Below are 19123 nucleotides of genomic sequence, written 5' to 3'. Positions count from 1 at the left end.
ACATCAAAAACTCTTGCCCATGGCTCACAAACCCTTTAAGACCTGGCCCTTGAAGACTTGACCTTCTCAACCTGAGGCCTAGTCCCCAGTCTGTTCCACCAATTCCCCCAACGTTTCCCCCACCCCAACATTGCTCCTCCCAACACACACTGCATATTCTCCCAAGGCCAGACTGCACACAATTCCCCAATACTCCACACTTTAGTCAGTCCTTTGTCTGGCCTACTCCTGCTGTATATATTCTATTCTTTCTCATTCACCTCTCTTCCTTTTACCCAGAAAACACCTTCTCACCCTCCAGATTCTCACCTAAATGTAACACCTCCTTAAAAACTGTATTTCCCCTGGACTTCCTGGATCGCCTCATACGGAACTCTTCACATTGTATTATCGTGTCGTTCATGTGTCCTTCTCCCTGCTAGACTACGTTTCTTGTAGGCACTGACTTCTGTGTCTCCATCACCAGTAACTATCACAATGCCTTTTTAAACAGATTCACCAGTAAAAATGTGAGGAATAGGCAGCAAAAATGCACTTCTGTAGTCTCTGGTGAAGACCTAGTTCCTTCCCTAATAGTGAAAAAAACACTCAATGGTAGTTCATTTTCCAAAAGAATAAGTCAACTTTTTAAGTCTCGCTCTACCATTGTCTAATATACTATTTAAATGTACTTCTGTCTTTCACTGGGCATGTAGAAAGCAAATGCTAAGAAGATTTAGATCTGGTGGGTTATAGTGTTATGAATAACGTGTTTCAGGTGTTTAATTCGGGGGAAGAGAAATGCTTTGAAATGATTAATTAACTGGCTTGGCTCTGCAATAATTGAAGTATATCTGTGGAGCTATAAAAGACTATGTCTGGATGATTTTGATGAATCGCATCTAAAGCACTCCCTTTGTATAATGAATTGATATTTTGAATGCTGTGATTACAGTGAATTTTAATTTGCATGTGATGTTAGTAGTCTCATTTGTTACTACTTGAATTTGATTAAAATGTTTTTGATTAACTGATATAAATTGTTGGGTGGTGGGGTAAATAGCATTTTTGTCAAAATTCTGTATCCAAAAATGTTCCTTTTGCATTAGCCTTGTGTGGCTTAACTACATCATATATATCTGGGCATGTAAGTCATATCTCTTGTAGAACATACCAGAAAAAGAGTATGTCTCAGGCATACACCTGTGAGTTAACAATTCCTTCTCCTCCCTGACATGTATTCCCTTGGTAAAGATGGAATGTCCTTTTTTCTAACTTCTTGGCAAAAATAAGTTCTCTACTTTTCCTGAGTCGTTTGGTCCCGCCTTCCCCCCACAATTTGTCTGACATTCCTCCCGTCATATATATTATTTTATACATCCATATATATATATATAAAATGCCTTATTATATCCTCCATTACTCAAAGCTGGAAAAAGATTCCTGTGGGTCTGCAAAGGGAGAATCAGTTATAGACTTTCAACCTTCAGTAACATGCTAAAGAGACTCAGGAAGCAGATAACACTGAAAAGAAAGATAAGTAGGAGTGTCTGAGTTGCTTAGGTGGGGAAAGAAGTTCCAACAAGAGATAACAACAGACACAAAGGTTCAGAGGTCAGGGCGTTTGGGGCCACTTCCTGTATCCCAGCTCTCTGTGTCACTAAGGTTAATCCACGGCCCCTGGCTCCTTTGTCCCTGTGTTCTCTTCTTCAGAGAATTCAGCTATCATCCTACCTTCAAATCTCAAGGGTTCTTTCTTGAGGTCAAGTAGTGAGTAGCCAGATGGCAGTTGGATAGTTCCATCTTTATACCCAGCATCATCTCAACACATACCAAAACTCACTCTTTTATATCAAATAAGTTCTTTAATGATTTCTTTTTTCTGTGTTTCTGTTAAATGTAACAAGTGCTACTTCCCACCATCAAAATGTTAGCCATGCTTAACTTGTCTTTGTCCTCAACTGAAGCATATTTAATTAGAGATTAGATGCTGGTGAGATATTACATGTTATTTAAAATGTTTTTTCAAACATTTTTTTATCTTCATTTGTATTTCCATAACTGCTACACAAATCCATTACTTTATCTCTGTACATCTGAATTACTGTAAGGGTGATAAATCCAATACATTTGACCTTCTCAAAAACCGTCAATGTTTCCTCAGTTCCTATATGTTGAAAAATACAACAGGGACAATTCAAGGCTCTTCAGAACGTCTTCAGGTTATCTTCTTACCTTTCCAACCTTCCTTCATGCTCGTCCTGAGCTTTAGTCTTCTGCATAAAGCAAGTTGCCTCACCTGTGGACCCCAAACACTTTTTTTACATCACTGCTTCTATACATTATTTAATGACCATGAAATTAATTCACCCTCACTCATATTTACTGATCCAGCTTATGCCATTTATAAAGCCATTATTCACCATCTAGTCTACAAAAGTTCTAAACACATATATCCCATTATTAATGACTTCACCATTCATTTAGATGGGGATATATATATATATACCTATATATATATGGTAGAGATCATTTAAGCTATTATAATGTATGTGATATCTTATCTCTGTAGTAGAAATTTTTAATTTCTTCCATACCTTCAATTTTTATGAATTCTTCATAGTACATAGAAAAAGTTCTTAGTTTTGAATGCTATAGTTTTTATACAAACATCTTTCTAAAAGGAATAAAATGCAGTTTGTCTAAGTAAAATTTTCTTCCTTTTAGAAAGATCTTTGTATAAAAACTATAGCATTCAACTACTGCAATAAAAGTATTATACTAATACATAATACATCAGATATATATTGCATATATATATATATATATATATATATATATATATATATAGTCCCCACTGAAGATAAACCAAAAGTTATGTGACAGAGAACTTAGCATACATTTCAATATCCTGACTTGCTCACCACTACACCCAGCAATGATTCACTGAGAAGGTGCTGTGTACCAGGAATTGTCCTCTCTTTGAAGATAAAGTGGTAAAACAAAATCTCAACCCTCACAGAAGTTCAACTGCAGTCAGAGAGAACAACAATAAAAAGTAAACAAATAAAACAATTCTATATAGGTATCAGTTCAGTTCAGTCTCTCAGTCGTGTCGGACTCTTTGCGACCCCATGAATTGCAGCACATCAGGCCTCCCTGTCCATCACCAATTCCTGGAGTTCACCCAAACTCATGTCCATCGAGTCGATGATGCCATCCAGCCATCTTATCCTCTGTCGTCCCTTTCTCCTCCTGCCCCGAATCGCTCCCAGCATCAGGGTCTTTTCAAATGAGTCAGCTCTTCACATCAGGTAGCCAAAGTATTGGAGTTTCAGCCTCAGCATCAGTCCTTCCAATGAACACCCAGGACTGGTCTCCTTTAGGATGGACTGGTTGGATCTCCTTGTAGACCAAGGGACTCGAAAGACTTCAAAAGCATCAATTCTTCGGTGCTCAGCTTTCTTTATAGTCCAACTCTCACATCCATACATGACCACTGGAAAAACCATAGCCTTGACTAGACGGACCTTTGTTGGCAAAGTAATGTCTCTGCTCTTTAATATGCTGTCTAGGTTGGTCATAACTTTCCTTCCAAGGAGTAAGCATCTTTTAATTTCATGGCTGCAATCACTATCGTATAACTGCTATTAAAAATAATGAAGAAAAGTGAAGAACTAGAATGTGCTGGATAGACAGTGATTTTAGACATTTTAAATTATGGTATCATGAATAGCCTCTCTGACTAAGTTGAATAGAGAGCAAAATGAAGTGAGAAAACAGGATACATAAATATTGGAGAGGTGGAGGGAACAAGTGAGAAGATTTTGAGGCAGGAGCGAGATTATCATTTTGGGGGACAAGCAAGACCCACTGTGGGTGGAGTAGCCTAAGAAGGGGCGATGATGGTCAAAGGAACAGGTAGACCAGCATGTGGAGATCAGACGGCATGAGATACAGATTTCGTACTTTGTCCTGCATATAATGGGATGCTTTGGTAGGTTTGAGAAGTTACATGATGAGACTGATATGTTAAAGTGATCCTTCTGGTTTCTATAGATAGAACAGAATGTAGAGTGGAAAGAAGAGAAGTGAGAAATCAGCTCGATGTCCATTGTGATGGGCTTAGAGATTATGATGGTTTCAAATAGAAAGTACAACAATAGAACTCAATCATTGTTATATGTATGTGAAGGAAAGAGAAAAAGATGAGTCCTAGATTTTTGACCTGTATCAAAATCGGGGGATTGGGACCTATATAATTCGGACTTGGAGAGGAGAATCTTGAAGGATAAAATGAAGTGTGAAGTTTTGTCAATACTATGTCTGATGAGCTCAGAAAAGTCCAGGATGGATACTAAAATAAAAGGGTTGGGGAATCGTTTGCATTGGATGATAATCAGACTAAATGAGCATAAATTTGGGAGCAAGGATGGTAAGATAAAGGAGAGAAAGGTGGAAGGAAAATGAGCTTCATGTGGGAACTGTTAAATTTGAGAATCCTAAGAGACATCTAAGTGAACATATCCAAGAAGCTGCTGGAAAAACTGGCCGGCAAAACTAGAGAGTTTGGTGTCTGAAGTACAGTTTGGAAAAGCAAAGGGCAGGGTCCTCTAGATAAAGAGCCCAGACTAGATAAAGGAAAGTCTGATAAGTAGACAAAAAATTCCTGAGTATTAGTATTAAGTGTATCTGAGACCTAGACACAACTGATAACACAAAAGTAGGAAGAATGATCCAAGAGTGATCAATAGTTCCAGTGTTACAGAGAAGTCAAATTAGATCGAGTTACGAGCCATCACCATTGGATATGGTAACCAGATGTTGGTTTAACCAAGAAAACCACTGAGGCCCCAGTTCTTTGAGGAAGTTCTTTATATCACAGAGGCCCAAGCAAAGATGGAAATCATCATTCATTTACCAGGTAAAACACTCTCATTAGCTGGATACTGGATTCCAGAGAATAAACTTTGACATAATATGCATACTACCAAGATACTTTCCTCGTGGCTCAGCCAGTAAGGAGTCCGCCTGCAATGCAGGAGACCCGGGTTTGATCCATGGGTTGGGAAGATCCCCTGGAGAGGGAAATGGCAAGGCACTCCAGTATTCTTGACTGGAAAATTCTATGGAGAGAGAAGCCTGACAGGCTACAGTTCATGGTGTCACAAAGAGTGGGACACGACGAAGTGACTTCACTTCACTTCACTCCTCCAAGATACAGGTGGGATACTCACAGCTGAGGATCCTGTTGGTACCAAGAGCACTGGGACCCAGTGGCTGCCACCTCAAAAGCTCCTCTTGGGATGGGATTCAATTTTTGACAGCTTCCTTGCTTGCTTATGCCACAGGCTCATATTCCTAAGCCCATTACACTGTACAGCCACAGGTTTATAAACTGGGGGCTGCAGGAGTAGGTAAAGGAGCCTCAGAGTCTGGCAGCCCTGCCATGAGGGCAGCAATCCCAACCAAGGACTGGATGGTCAATCGCAGAGCAAACGGGGTCCGGAGACGTATGTGGTGAGCAAGGCCCCCTAGAGGGCAGCAGAGTCCTGCAGAAGGGGGCAGAAACACCTAAAAGGGGATGCTTGTGGGCAGTTCCACTGAAGGAGACACAAGGGGGCAATACACACTTCTATGGAGCATGGAATCAAAATTAAAATGTAGTGAATTAAAGGGAGTCAGTAATACAAGAGGTGGAAAAATGTAAGTTGTGTATCAGGCAACAAACCAAGTTAGCAGGAGGAGACTTGGGCAGAAGTCAATCACAGGAAAGGAACGATCTCCACTCAGTGCTGTTTATTACCCAAACAGCAATAATAAATAGGTATTATTTGCTGAGAATGTATCATTCATCATGTTGTCTGCTGAGCTAGATGGTATTTTAGGCACTAGAGATATAAAGGTGAATACGATACCTTCCTCCCTCTAGATAACTCCTCTCCTCTCAGTAGAGCCAGGGATGCAAGCCAACAATGTCAGCAGAGGTTTGGAGGAGGTTTGTCTTTGTAGGAGGACTGCAGGGGCACAGAAGAGGAAATAATTACATGAGACGGGAAGGGAGAGACCTCAAAGGAAGGATAACATGATGGTATGGATCCTGGTTGTGATTTTTTTTCCCTCCCCTCTCTGATCACTGTAGGTCTTCCCTGAAATAATCCATCTCTTTTTGTGTGTCTCATTCATTTATTCGTTCATCCAGCACATTGCTTCATGCAGCCCTGCCAGGCTCCAGTCACTGTTGAGGGCACTGATACAGACGTGGTCCCTGACCTGGCATTAACTGGCAAGGCAGCGAGCATGCCCCTGCGGGACCGCCCCCTCCTGACCTCTCTCCAGAGTTGAAGGGGAAAGCTAATAGGTCCTGTGTGAGGAGGAAGCTAACTGGAAAAGAACTATGTCTTTTCTCTTAACTCTCCTGATCAGGCATTCGACAGTGATTGTGAATGGTGTGCCAAGCTTCAGCCTCTTGGTCCAGGTGAAGTTCAAGGTCCACCATGACATTTTCCATTTGAGTTCTAGGATCTTTCCCGTCCTAGCCACCCACACCAATGGGTGTTGTTACCTTCACCGTGAATGTTGTGTTTCCTTGCTTGTGGCACCCATGTCTGTCATCCCCATTAAGACTCTAAGCTCCTTGAGCTCAGAGCCTGTGAAAGGTATTTTCCTAATGCCAACTACAGAACTATGCTATGTACCTAGAAGCACAAGATGTATCTCAGTATAGCATTTATAATCAGAAGGACCTAGATTGAATCCCAGTATCAGCTTTCATCAGCTGTAGTTGTGAACTGTAGTTCTCTTTTATAAAAGGTCATTGCGACCCCGCCCCAGGGTTTTAAGGATGTTTGAGACAATGTCTAAAGACTCCTAAAGGTGCCTGGCACATATGTTTGTTCTTTCTCCTTTTCCTGGTCTTTGGCTTCTTCTTGATTCTTTTAATTGAGTTTTATTTTCTTGTAGTCATCCCTTTGGCAATTTCAGTTATTTTCTTTAATCTAATGCCCTAGAGTATAAGCATTATAGTTCAACAGCCCAGAGATGTGTCTGATTTTGCCCCCTCTGACCTCTGAGCAAGTCATTTAACTACTTTGTGACTCAGCTTCTTTATCTGTAAAATGCGGATGACAACAATACCAACTTTATAGCGTCTTTGTGAAAATAAATGCTAAAATCCATTGTAAAACATCAATGTTGTGAGTTAAGAGACACTGCTCTCATTATTGAAAGATGAAATTTAAGAAAAGCTATGTAAGTCACATGAAATCATATAGCAAGTAAGTGGTATTGCTAGGAACCAAAACCATGCTGATTCACTCCAAAGTCAGTACATTCAATTGCCAGTCCTTGGGGTCACAAAGAATTGGACACGACTGAGCACACACGCTCATATCTACATACATACATTCATAGCCTGTCTCAAGAAAACAAGCCCAGTGCCTTTAGAAAAATTTGGAGAAATATTGTATATCTATTCCTGTGTATTTGTATATGATTATATAGAGATATGTGTATTTGTATGCATATATGTGCAGTATGTGTATATATGTTATACATGTAGTATAATAGCATACATTATTTTATTACATTCTATCTGTATTTCTAGATCACCATGCAACTCCTAGTTAAGTATCTGGTACATAAGTACTTAAGAAACACAAGAGACTAAACCCTACAGATAAAGCCTTATTGCATCATTTTTATGTAATGTTTCTTTATCTACCATTATGAAATTAGAACAATCTCAATTAGAGTTTTTGTGATATTGGGCAATGAATAATGAGGAACCTGCTTAGAAAGGGCAAAATTAGTAAATAATTCTGTTGTAATGACATGTGATTATAATAAACCATAAGACATGATCCTAAACCCAGAAGAAACATAATTCGCTTTATTAAAATGATACTATTAAAACAATGGGAGGAAGAATGAAAGTGGACAGTCCCTGGCCATAGACCTGTGATTAGTATCTTGCGTGGTAACATGGAGCAGAGATGGTTCTCTTGAAGCTCACGTAAGAGCGCCCTCAGCCGGCCGAGGACTTGCAGAGAGACAGCCTCCCTCTCTGTGGGCGCTGTTTGCCGCCGTAACTGTACGGTAAGCTTGCCTCTCCCATCCTCATCCCCACATTCCTACAGGGGCTGGGAACTCCCCAGCTTCCCTTGACCACCACTACTTCATCTTGGTCTTGTCAAAAACCAATTAATCTTTAAACCTGAGTGAAATGGGACCTAAGATTTTTTTTTTTTTTTTGGCAATATTTGGAAACACTTTGTGTGTTCCTCCATAGAAGCCAGAGGAAGAGAAAAAAGAAGGACATTTTGTGTGCAGATGTGAGATGGGAACAACCAAGGTGAAGGAATAGGACTAGAGGAAGAAATGGGGGAGACAAACAGAAGAACTCTGCTGAGATACGAAGAACCGGTGAACGTCTGTGTACAACAGAAGGGGAGAGCCTGTGCCGATGCAGCCACATTTGGATGAATCGCAGGCCTCACCCCTGGCAAATGTTCTTGCCTTTACCATCTTCATGGCTACCTGCATGCAAAAAAGCCTTTGTTGAGTTGCTGCTATACACCTGGCCTTATGCTAGGTGTCCGTGAAAAGAACAGATGTGCCTTTGGTTCCATGAAGTTTACAGGCTAATGAGAAACACAGATCATAGACTAATAAGCAAACTAATATCTGTTTATAACTTGAAATGAGGGTATGAAGGAGGAGAATAGGGTTCTCATACAGATTAACAGGGGTGATAGGCTGAGATACAATAAAGAGACCATCAACCGTCTCCAGATCATTTTTAAATCCAGCCTAAATCACAGCTGCCTAACTTAGAGCATGCAGGAGCACATGAACCAGGTCTGGATGTTGTTAAAAATCAAAGATTTATTAAACCATAAGATTTAGTGGAGATGATACAAGTCATACCCAGCAGAAGGGTCAATGGTTTCATAAGTATTAGGAGAACATGTGGAGAAAACAAGACAAAGTATTCTGTATCAGAATTGTCTGGGGAAAACCTGCCTGGACACAGAAGTTACTAGAATGACAGAGTAATATTAATATGCACCTGCTAAGATCAAGAATTTTACAAGGATTTCACCTGATCCCCAACATTTCCATTTTACAAATACAGAAATTATAACTCAGAAAGCATCAGCAAGTCTTTTAGGGGTGAAAGGGAGGAGTTTGTTTGTTTTTTAGTTAAAATGTATTCATTTCTACTGTATAGCAAAGTGAATCAGCTACAGGAATACATATCAGTTCAGTTGCTCAGTCGTGTCCGACTCTTTGTGCCCCCATGGACTGCAGCACACCAGGCCTCCTTATCCATCACCAACTCCCGGAGCTTGCTCAAACTCATGTCCATCACGTTGATGATGCCATCCAACCAGCTCATCCACTATTGTCTCCTTCCCCTCCTGCTTTCAATCTTTCCCAGCATCAGGGCCTTTTCAAATGAGTCAGCTCTTCACATCAGGTCGCCAAAGTATTGGAGTTTTCGCTTCAGCATCAATCCTTCCAATGAATATTCAGGACTGATTTCCTTTGGGATTGACTGGCTGGATCTCCTTGCAGTCCAAGGGACTCTCAAGAGTCTTTTCCAACACCATAGTTCAAAAGCATCAATTCTATGGCGCTCAGTTTTCTTTATGGTACAACTCTCACATCCATATATGACTACTGGAAAACCCACAGTTTTGACTAGACGGACTTTTGTCAATAAAGTAACATCTCTGCTTTTTAATATGCTGTCTAGAATGGTCATAACTTTTCTTCCAAGGAGCAAGCGTCTTTTAATTTCATGGCTGCAGTCACCATCTGTAGTGATTTTGGAGCCTCCCCTCAAAATAAAGTCTCTCACTGTTTCCATTGTTTACCCACCTATTTGCCATGAAGTGATGGGACCAGATGCCATGATCTTACTTTTCTGAATGTTGAGTTTTAAGCCAACTTTTTCACTTTCCTCTTTCACTTTCATCAAGAAACCCTTTAGTTCCTCTTCACTTTCTGCCATGAGGGTAGTGTCATCTGTGTGTCTGAGGTTATTGATATTTCTCCCAGCAATCTTGATTCCAGCTTGTGCTTCATCCAGCCTGGCATTTTGCATGATGTACTCTATCAGATCTAATCCCTTGAATCTATTTTTCACTTCCATTGTATTTGTGACACTTAGAGTTCATGCAATTCCAGGGAAGGGGGAACTCTATTTAAGAAAAAGTTTGAAAAATGTGAATACACAAGTAGGAACAGGGCCTTGCAAGGGACTGCTGTATGTGAGGGGCCCTGATCCTTCATCAGCTTTAGAGCAATCTGCTTCCACGGAGATGCCCTGAGGTGTGGGCGTCTTGAGTTGTGAGCCCAGATCTATCTGGCTCCAAAGCTAAAGCATTTAATCATTCTTCTATATTGCCTTGTTCATTCATTCAAACATGACTGCATCCATACTTTATTATTCCAACTCAGTACAGTAACTTTTATCTTAGTAGAGGCCTAATGGCAATGCAGAACTGAATTTATTTAAAATGAATCCTTCTTCACAGTGAAATGTTCTCCTCATCCCAGAAAGATAATAGAGCAATGAAACAACTATCAACCTAAGATTTTTGATATTCATGTCTTTCAAGGTGCTTTCTCTTCTCAAATCCATCTTTCTAGGTATGTAGCCTCACATCCCAAGGGAAATATTATTGTCATATAAGCAGTACTAGACCCCAAATGGAGAAAACCACGTTGCTAAGGGCAAATTGCAACTGAAATAAGTGCTGAAAAGGGATCAGGTTTCCAACATTCTAGGGTTCATGTGAGTATGCTAAGTTCCTTCAGTCATGCCCAACTCTTTGCCATCCTATGGACTGTAGCTGGCCAGGGTCCTCTGTCCATGGGATTTTCCAAGCAGAATACTGGAGTGGGTTGCCATCACCTCCTCCAGGGTATCTTTCCAACCCAGGGATCGAACCTGAGACTCTTATATCTCCTGCATTATCAGGAGGGTTCTTTACCACTAGTGCCACCTGGGAAGCCCCTCTTTTAGGGTAATAATGGTCAAAAAAGCGCAAGGCAGTGGCTCAAGCCAGGAGATCAGGAAAAAGGTGAAAGGGTTTGAAGCACAGCACAGTTACCTGAGTACCTTAAGCCACTTAAAATGAAAAGACAGAAGAGCCCAACAAATGGCCCAGTCGGTGTCTATAACCAGCAATTAAGTGATAATATGCATCATGGTTAACCAATCCAGTAAACCTGGGCAAGTTACTTAATCTCCCTGTGTTCTAGTTCTTCCTCATTTGCAAAATAAAGATAAGAGACATATCTAGTTCAAAGGGCTGTTGCAATGATTAAATCAGTAAAAATTTGGGTATAGACTGTGTCTGATCTATTCCAAGTGCTCAGTAAATATTGGCTCTCACTGTCATTATGACCCAGCTTGGTCTGACTCCAAAGCTTTTCCAATTTCCATGCACAAAAATGTTAGGAAAAATGCCTCCTTGAAAGTTACTCATCTATCTTTAGAAAGAATAAACAATTTAGTCTAAAAATTTCTCAACCCGAAGATGTGCTCAGTCACTAATTCATGTCCAACTCTTTGTGATCCCATGGACTATAGCCCACTAGGCTCCTCTGTCCATGGAATTTTCCAGGCAAGAATACTGGAATGGGATGCCATTTCCTACTGCAGGGGATCTTCCTGGCCCAGGGATCGAACCTGCGTCTCCTACATTGGCAGGTGGGTTCTTTACCAGTAACACCACCTGGGAAGCCCGCCCTGAAGATCACAGCCAGCAATATTAAATTAACACTCCTGCGAGTTTCTTCTGGCTGACCCTGTTCTCCTAAGGAGACCCTCCTTCTGGTTAACATTTTGCTCCTCCTTGCAAACGCCTCCCTCTTGAGGATGTTGCATAAGCCTGTAAAGCACATTAGAATTAGTTTTAAAATCTGTATGTTCCCGAGTTTCTACCGATTGTGAAACAAACAGCAACATCAAAGGAAAGTACACCATGGAAAGGCAATGACTTAAGATGATTCATATCTGAAAACAAGTTCTCATCGTAAGTGCCATTAAAATACATCCTTTGGGAACTCTCCGGAAGTTCAATGAAAGGCTTTACCCAATACAAAATTTTACGCATTTCCATAATATTGCTGTAATTTATTACACTGTTCTCCAGTGGTTTATTTGTTCTTCTTTTGTATTGTTTTTGCCATTTTCTATATCACTGAAGAGAGAAGTCTTTGCAAGAAGCCTTCCAGCTTCTGTTATTTCTTTAGAATGAATTCCTCTGAATAGAATTACTGGGTCAAGATGGCTGATTCTTTACATTTTAAGTGCTTATTTGCATTGCTTCCCCACCTGCCAACTTCTACTTCCTTTTATTTAATAGAGGATAGAGCCATATGCTCCCTGGCAGCTTCTCAAATACTTTCACAACGCATATTCAATTCTGACATTCTTTTCTGGGCCTATTAATCATGCTCAATTTTTGTTTTTAATCTGAAATCTCTGAATGGATCAAGCTGACATTTCAAGTCTGGGCAAATGCTGCTTTTCTGCAGATGGAGACCACAAGATCTGCCGGAACACATAGTAAAGTCCTCCAAAGTATTTATTTCTGTAGCAGCTCAATGAGGGCAGAGGGATGAGACTGAAGTAGCGAATTACTCTGCAGTATTACTTGGTGATAATGAGCCAGGTTTGGCCTTCCTCTTCCCCTCGGAAGATTCACTCATAAGAACTCTCATTCACTCACGTCTAAAATTCTCCTTTGATCAATACGATTTGAAAGGATGGCTCGGGCTTTTGCTTCAGCTCTCTCCAGTATCCCCTACTCCCCCCGTCTGTCTCTGCAGTCACACAGCGTCCCATGCAGCAACACTGATGCTCTTCTCAGAGAAGCCTCTGTCACAGGTTTGAGACTTCTGCGTAGTCCTGGGTCTGCAAACTCCTGTCAAAGGGATGGCCGGGGCCCTGGAGGGTGATTTATGCCGCCTGGCCACTATGGAGTCGAATCTGACCTTTGGAAAAATAAGTTTATATTGTGTTCAAAACCTCCCTATCCTGAATACACATTGTTGCTCTTATGTGTGACCTTTTCAGTCCCTCAAATGGCTTATCAAATTATTTAGATAAGGGCATTTTTTTCCAGCATAAAATGAAGAAAGTGAGGTGTTAATAAGGAGCATGATATTTGGAAGTAAGACATCTGGTTTCTAGCCCCATTTCTGTGACTTACCACTTATGGGGCCATGGCCAGACTGGAGCAGCTTTCTGAGCCATACATTCCTTATCTGAAGGAGGAGGATAATAATGACTTTAGTTTATTGAGAGAATTAGAAATAGAGGAGAAGCTTTCTGCAATATTTTAAATGCTATTCAAATGTATATCATAGTTTCTCTCCTTACTTTATCACTGTCAGGCTCCAAAATTAGGATGATCCTAAAGGTAACATGGCAATAAATCTGAAAAATAAAATGCAGTTTTACACTCTGCCTCATTCATTTTAAAATTAGAAACTGTGAGAAAGTCTAAAAAAGAGGGGATATGTGTATATGTATAGCTGATTCCCTATGCTGTACAGCAGAATGTAGCATGACATTATAAAGCAACTACACTCCAATAAAAATTTTAAAATAAATAAAGAAATTTTTACAAAATAAAATAGAAGTAGAAACTGTGTTTCTGGGTGACCACTACAGAGATCTCCTAGCATATATCTGCAGGATAGATCCAAACTTTGCCTGGAGGCTAAAAGCTGAGATCCAGCCTGGTGGTTGAGATCACATAGGAAGAGAGTTGAATGTGCCCAGAGCTGTTATAAAGGTTGTAGACAGGAGAAGTGTGGGACAAAGACTGGACCAAAGTTAAAATTGAAAACTGAAGGAAGGAACAGCCCGTCCAAAGCCAGGGAGGCAAAGCGAAAGAACAGAGAAATAAAACTGGCTCCTAAACTTACTATAATCAGGCTCAAATAAGACGGTACCTGGAAAAGGGCTTCCCTGGTGGCTCAGCTGGTAAAGAATCTGCCTGCAATGCAGGAGACCTGGGTTCAATCCCTGGGTTGGGAAGATCTCCTAGAGAAGGGAACGGCTACCCGTTCCAGTGTTCTGGCCTGGAGAATTCATGGACTATTCCATGGGGTCGCAAAGAGTTGGACATGACTGAGCAACTTTCACTTTTGGAAAAGAATTCCAAAATAATCACTGAGTAAAGCCAAGCCCTCTTTTACATGAATGTATAACTGCCCAAGTAAGGGATAAGCACACAGAAACACTAAGCTTCGTTTTCTTCATTTTGTGTTTGTTGATACTTTCCTAGTCTAGTGACTTGAAAGGTAACTGAGGGAAATATTTGAAAAATACCTGCCAGCCAATGCCAATTCTTCAAACATATGTGACCAAAAACTTTATCTAAGTATTTATAAGTTCTTGGACTTGTGTGGTTCCACTAGTTAAAGCAGTTTGAGAACACAACAATGAATACATAGTTAGTGACTGGTTATTTTGGGTTTCTGGACTCAGTTCCAATTATGGGGTGGTCCCCCCACACAAACAAGCAATTCTTTGAACACCAACTGGATGTCTGACAATTCAACTCAATTCTAACCCTACCTACCTGAAGGTAACATCAGATCCCACAGGCTAAGGGTTCAGTCCCACAAGTCTGCCCTCCCCCTCACAGCTATCACCAACCAGTGACAGACTGGAGGTGCCCACGACCCCTTCTTTGGATGTCAGGGCCAGTTCCAAGTCCAAGCTGTTATCTGTATTTCTCTCTGGCCATAAATGAGAGGTTCACATGACCTCCTCTTTGGCTGGATAAATTTGCTAGAGTGGCTCACAGGACTCAGAGAAACACTGTACTTTCTAGATCACTAATTTCTGTACAAGGACAGAACTCAGAACAACCAGACAGAAGAGATTCAGAGAGCAAGGTATGTGGTCAGAGACACAGAGATTCCATTCCCTCTCCAGGCTCTGCATTCTCCCATCATCTCTGCTGCTAAGTTACTTCAGTCGTGTCCGACTCGGTGCGACCCATAGACAGAAGCCCACGAGGCTCCCCCATCCCTGGGATTCTCCAGGCAAGAACACTGGAGTGGGTTGCCATTTCCTTCTCCAATGCATGAAAGTGAAAAGTGAAAGTGAAGACGCTCAGTCGTGTCCAACTCTTCATGACCCCATGGACTACAGCCCACCAGGTTTCTCCATCCATGGGATTTTCCAGGCAAGAGTACTGGAGTGGGGTGCCATTGCCTTCTCTGCTGCTGCTAAGTCGCTTCAGTCGTGTCCAACTCTGTGCGACCCCATAGATGGCAGCCCACCAGGCTCCCCCATCCCTGGGATTCTCCAGGCAAGAACACTGGAGTGGGTTGCCATTTCCTTCTCCAATGCATGAAAGTGAAAAGTGAAAGTGAAGACGCTCAGTCGTGTCCAACTCTTCATGACCCCATGGACTACAGCCCACCAGGTTTCTCCATCCATGGGATTTTCCAGGCAAGAGTACTGGAGTGGGGTGCCATTGCCTTCTCTGCTGCTGCTAAGTCGCTTCAGTCGTGTCCAACTCTGTGCGACCCCATAGATGGCAGCCCACCAGGCTCCCCCGTCCCTGGGATTCTCCAGGCAAGAACACTGGAGAATGGCAGTGGCAACACTGGGTTGCCATTTCCTTCTCCAATGCATGAAAGTAAAAAGTGAAAGTGAAGTCGCTCAGTCGTGTCCGACTCTTCGTGACCCCATGGACTGCAGCCTTCCAGGCTCCTCCGTCCATGGGATTTTCCAGGCAGGAGTACTGGAGTGGGTTGCCACTGCCTTCTAGAGTTACACTATTACAATCATTGATCATATATCGAACTATGCATTTGATCAACTGCTTCAAGTCTAGTCATCATTTCCATTGAAGGCTCAGTCATATACTTGGTAATACAAGAAATAATAATCTTGTGAAACAAGCAAACTACAAATGGAATAGTTAATAACATTAGTAGAATTAAAAGTAAATATTTTAGCCATGAGCCTCCCACACCAGTTTTTTTTTTTTTTTTTTTTAAAGATTGTCAAGATTAGGGAACGGGTCACTTGGAGCAGAAATCTGATTTTTCATGTGGTTCAAATATGTTACATTAAAGGATTTACCAGGCACAAAAATACAACATTCAGTTTGAATTATAGCACAGATATCTCCCCGAGATGCTGTAAGGTGTCAAGGGTCTTGCAGTTGTATAGTACTGCCTTTCTCATCAAAGAGATCTCAGAATTCAGTAGGCTAAAACCCCGGTTACTATCATTTAAAGCTTATGAAAGTTGTCAAGGCTTAGATATGGTCAATTACATCCTCCAACCCCACTGAAGGCACATACACACACAAGCTGCTAAATGGACATACCAGTAGAATACAGATCTTTGACCCACTGGGATCATACCAATGGTAGATTGGTTGGGGTTACCTGTAATTTGCTAACATGTATGACCTTAAATTCATGGGAATCCCAGGCTACACCTTCGTATCATTCCTGTAGATGTCAAGGCCATAAATTAGTGCCACAAATCCATTGAGTCCCATACCACTCTCTCTTTCTAAGGGTAATAACAGGCATAGTTCATTAAGCACCCAGCCTTGTCTCATAATTACCAGGTTGATCATTTTTAGTATGATTTAACCACTCCTAACATAGAGGAGCCTTTAAACTTAAATGACCATAGCCTGGTGTTAACCATGTAGATCCTCCCCATAATTGTAGGAGTTTTCCTTTTAATAGATGAGAAGTTAATTTTTTATTGAGACTTATCTCATCACTCTGATTGAGTTTAAATGACCCTAAGAGAAAACTTAAATCTATGGCCAGCCTCAGAGCAGGTATTTTTAATTGGCCAGGTGAGAGGATCCCATCTAGAATTATTATGAATAGATAGAACACGACTGAACACTCATCTAAAACAAATTTCCTAGGGGGTATCCAATCAGAGCCCCAAAGAAGAGAAATCCACCAAGGTAACCCAGAATAGGTACAGGTACTACCTGTGGTTTGGACTGAGTTTTAAACTAGCATAGAATCATGTCCATGATAGAAAACATGGGATTGATAGGCATAGGTCCAAGGAATCAAGAAAACATTATAAATGATCATAAAAGTCAGATCAGCATCTTGGGTGAGCTGTCTGCTTCTGATGTCATCTTCTTCTCCTCCTAGTGTAGTGTAGTTTCCTGTTTGAGCATTGTTTTAAGGTGAGTTTGAGGTCAGCAGGCCTCTCTACAGACCAGTCCAGCTTAGGGGCCTTTGGAAGTGGGAGTTAACCGAAGAGTGAATTTCCCATCATCTCTCAGTTCAGTTCAGTTCAGTCGCTCAGTCATGTCCGACTCTATGCGACCCCATGAATCGCAGCATGCCAGGCCTCCCTGTCCATCACCAACTCCCGGAGTTCACTCAGACTCACGTCCATCGAGTCAGTGATGCCATCCAGCCATCTCATCCTCTGTCATCCCCTTCTCCTCCTGCCCCCAATCCCTCCCAGCATCTCTACAAGAAACCAAAGCTTCCACACCCATCCTTTGGATTTTTATGGAGGCTTCATCACATAGGCCTGATGGATTAAATCACTAACCACTGGCAATTGAAATCAATCTCTGGCCCCTTTCCCCTCCCTGGAGGTCAAAAGGGTGGAATTGGAAGTTCTGACCCTTTAATCACATGGTTGGATCCACTGGCAACCAAGCCCCATCCTTAGCCGAGTTTCAAAAGTCACCTCATTAACGTCACAGAAGGCACATTTATCACTCTTAGTACTTAGGAAATTCCAAGAGGTTTTAGAGCTGTGAGCCAGGAATAGTGGAGGAAGACCAAATATATATGAAACACACATTTTGGTGATCTGAAATCTTATAAATCATGATATTGTACTGGTCATAAATGTAATTAGCATAGCTTCTGATAAGTGAACAGTGGTGTTTGCACCATGGTTACAAGGGCCAACTGTATAGGCATTTTCCAAATCTGGATTACTGAGATCACAATACATCTTTTTACTCAGTCTATCTCCCGCTTTTATTTTCTATACAAATATAATGCTATGAAGACTCTCATACTTTTTATATACAACAATATGTATAAAAAGGAACAATATTTAAAAGACTATTAAAAAGCAGAGATATTACTTTGCCAACAAAGATCCGTCTATTCAAGGCTTTTTCAGTGGTCATGTTAAGGTTTTTCCAGTGGTCATGTACGGATGTGAGAGTTGGACTGTGAAGAAAGCTGAGTGCCAAAGAATTGATGCTTTTGAACTGTGGTGTTGGAGAAGACTCTTGAGACTCCCTGGGACTGCAAGGAGGTCCAACCAGTCCATCCTAAAGGAGATCAGTCCTGGGTGTTCATTGGAAGGACTGATGCTGAAGCTGAAATTCCAATACTTTGGCCACCTCATGCGAAGAGTTGACTCATTGGAAAAGACCCTGATGCTGGGAGGGATTGGGGACAGGAGGAAAAGGGGACGACAGAGAATGAGATGGCTGGATGGCATCACCGACTCGATGGACGTGAGTTTGAGTAAACTCTGGGAGTTGGTGATGGACAGGGAGGCCTGGCGTGCTGCGATTCATGGGGTCGCATAGAGTCGGACATGACTGAGCGATTGAACTGAACTGAACAAATGATTAGGTAAGACTAAAGTATTTGGTAGTAACTTGCTTCTTTAGGATTTTCATAAATACATATAAACACACTCCTTGATAAATACCTTAACATAAACAAATGCCATAAACAACCTTAGAAATTTTGAACTGAGCCTTGGTAGAGAAAGTAATGAAACAAGGTAAGCTGTAGGAGGGTGCTGGCATCAGAGTATCTAAAACATAATTGACAGCTACTTACATCATAAGGAAACTAACCTCACCTAAAGAAAGTTCTGAGGTTCAAGAGGCTAATTCAGTGGCTCAGAGACACTGTTTAGGACCTACATTCATTTAATCTTCCATGCCGCCATTTTTTGGCAAGTTGGCTGGCTTCACTCCTCTCACCTTACAGCATATTGTAACATTGTCAGATATAACATCCAAACAACCGCCCACAGCAAAAGGGGCCATGTTTTCCAGTGTCTTATTGATAAGACTAAAAAAATCATTAGAAATCTCCAGAATACCCCCTCTCATGA

At 41.3% G+C, this 19123-nt stretch overlaps 1 protein-coding gene and 2 long non-coding RNA genes across 5 annotated transcripts in view; 1 reads left to right on the top strand and 2 right to left on the bottom strand.

The window, feature by feature from the left end:
• The window catches only part of GRM5 (glutamate metabotropic receptor 5), a 655231-nt gene that overhangs the window by 602892 nt on the left and 33216 nt on the right, over window positions 1-19123 (top strand). The window lies entirely within an intron of this gene.
• The window catches only part of LOC129652687 (uncharacterized), an 87539-nt gene that overhangs the window by 37268 nt on the left and 31148 nt on the right, over window positions 1-19123 (bottom strand). The window contains exon 5 of one of the 3 annotated variants that reach the window (XR_008714684.1): window positions 5905-5996. The exons of 1 other annotated variant lie outside the window; for it this stretch is intronic. This is a non-coding gene — a long non-coding RNA (uncharacterized LOC129652687). Of the gene's footprint in view, window positions 1-5904; window positions 5997-17954; window positions 18432-19123 lie in introns of those variants that run through there. One more of the 3 variants, XR_008714683.1, reaches the window with a different exon arrangement.
• On the bottom strand, window positions 8254-13423 carry LOC129652691 (uncharacterized). The gene is made up of 3 exons (XR_008714688.1): window positions 13382-13423; window positions 13212-13266; window positions 8254-8517 (listed from the first exon to the last, which is right to left on the bottom strand). It is a non-coding gene; the product is annotated as an uncharacterized LOC129652691 (long non-coding RNA).

This window comes from Bubalus kerabau, chromosome 5 (assembly GCF_029407905.1).
Source record: "Bubalus kerabau isolate K-KA32 ecotype Philippines breed swamp buffalo chromosome 5, PCC_UOA_SB_1v2, whole genome shotgun sequence".
Classification (NCBI taxonomy): Eukaryota; Metazoa; Chordata; class Mammalia; order Artiodactyla; family Bovidae; genus Bubalus; species Bubalus kerabau.
Note: the sequence above shows the minus strand (reverse complement) of the source record. Positions and strands in the feature narration are given on the sequence as shown.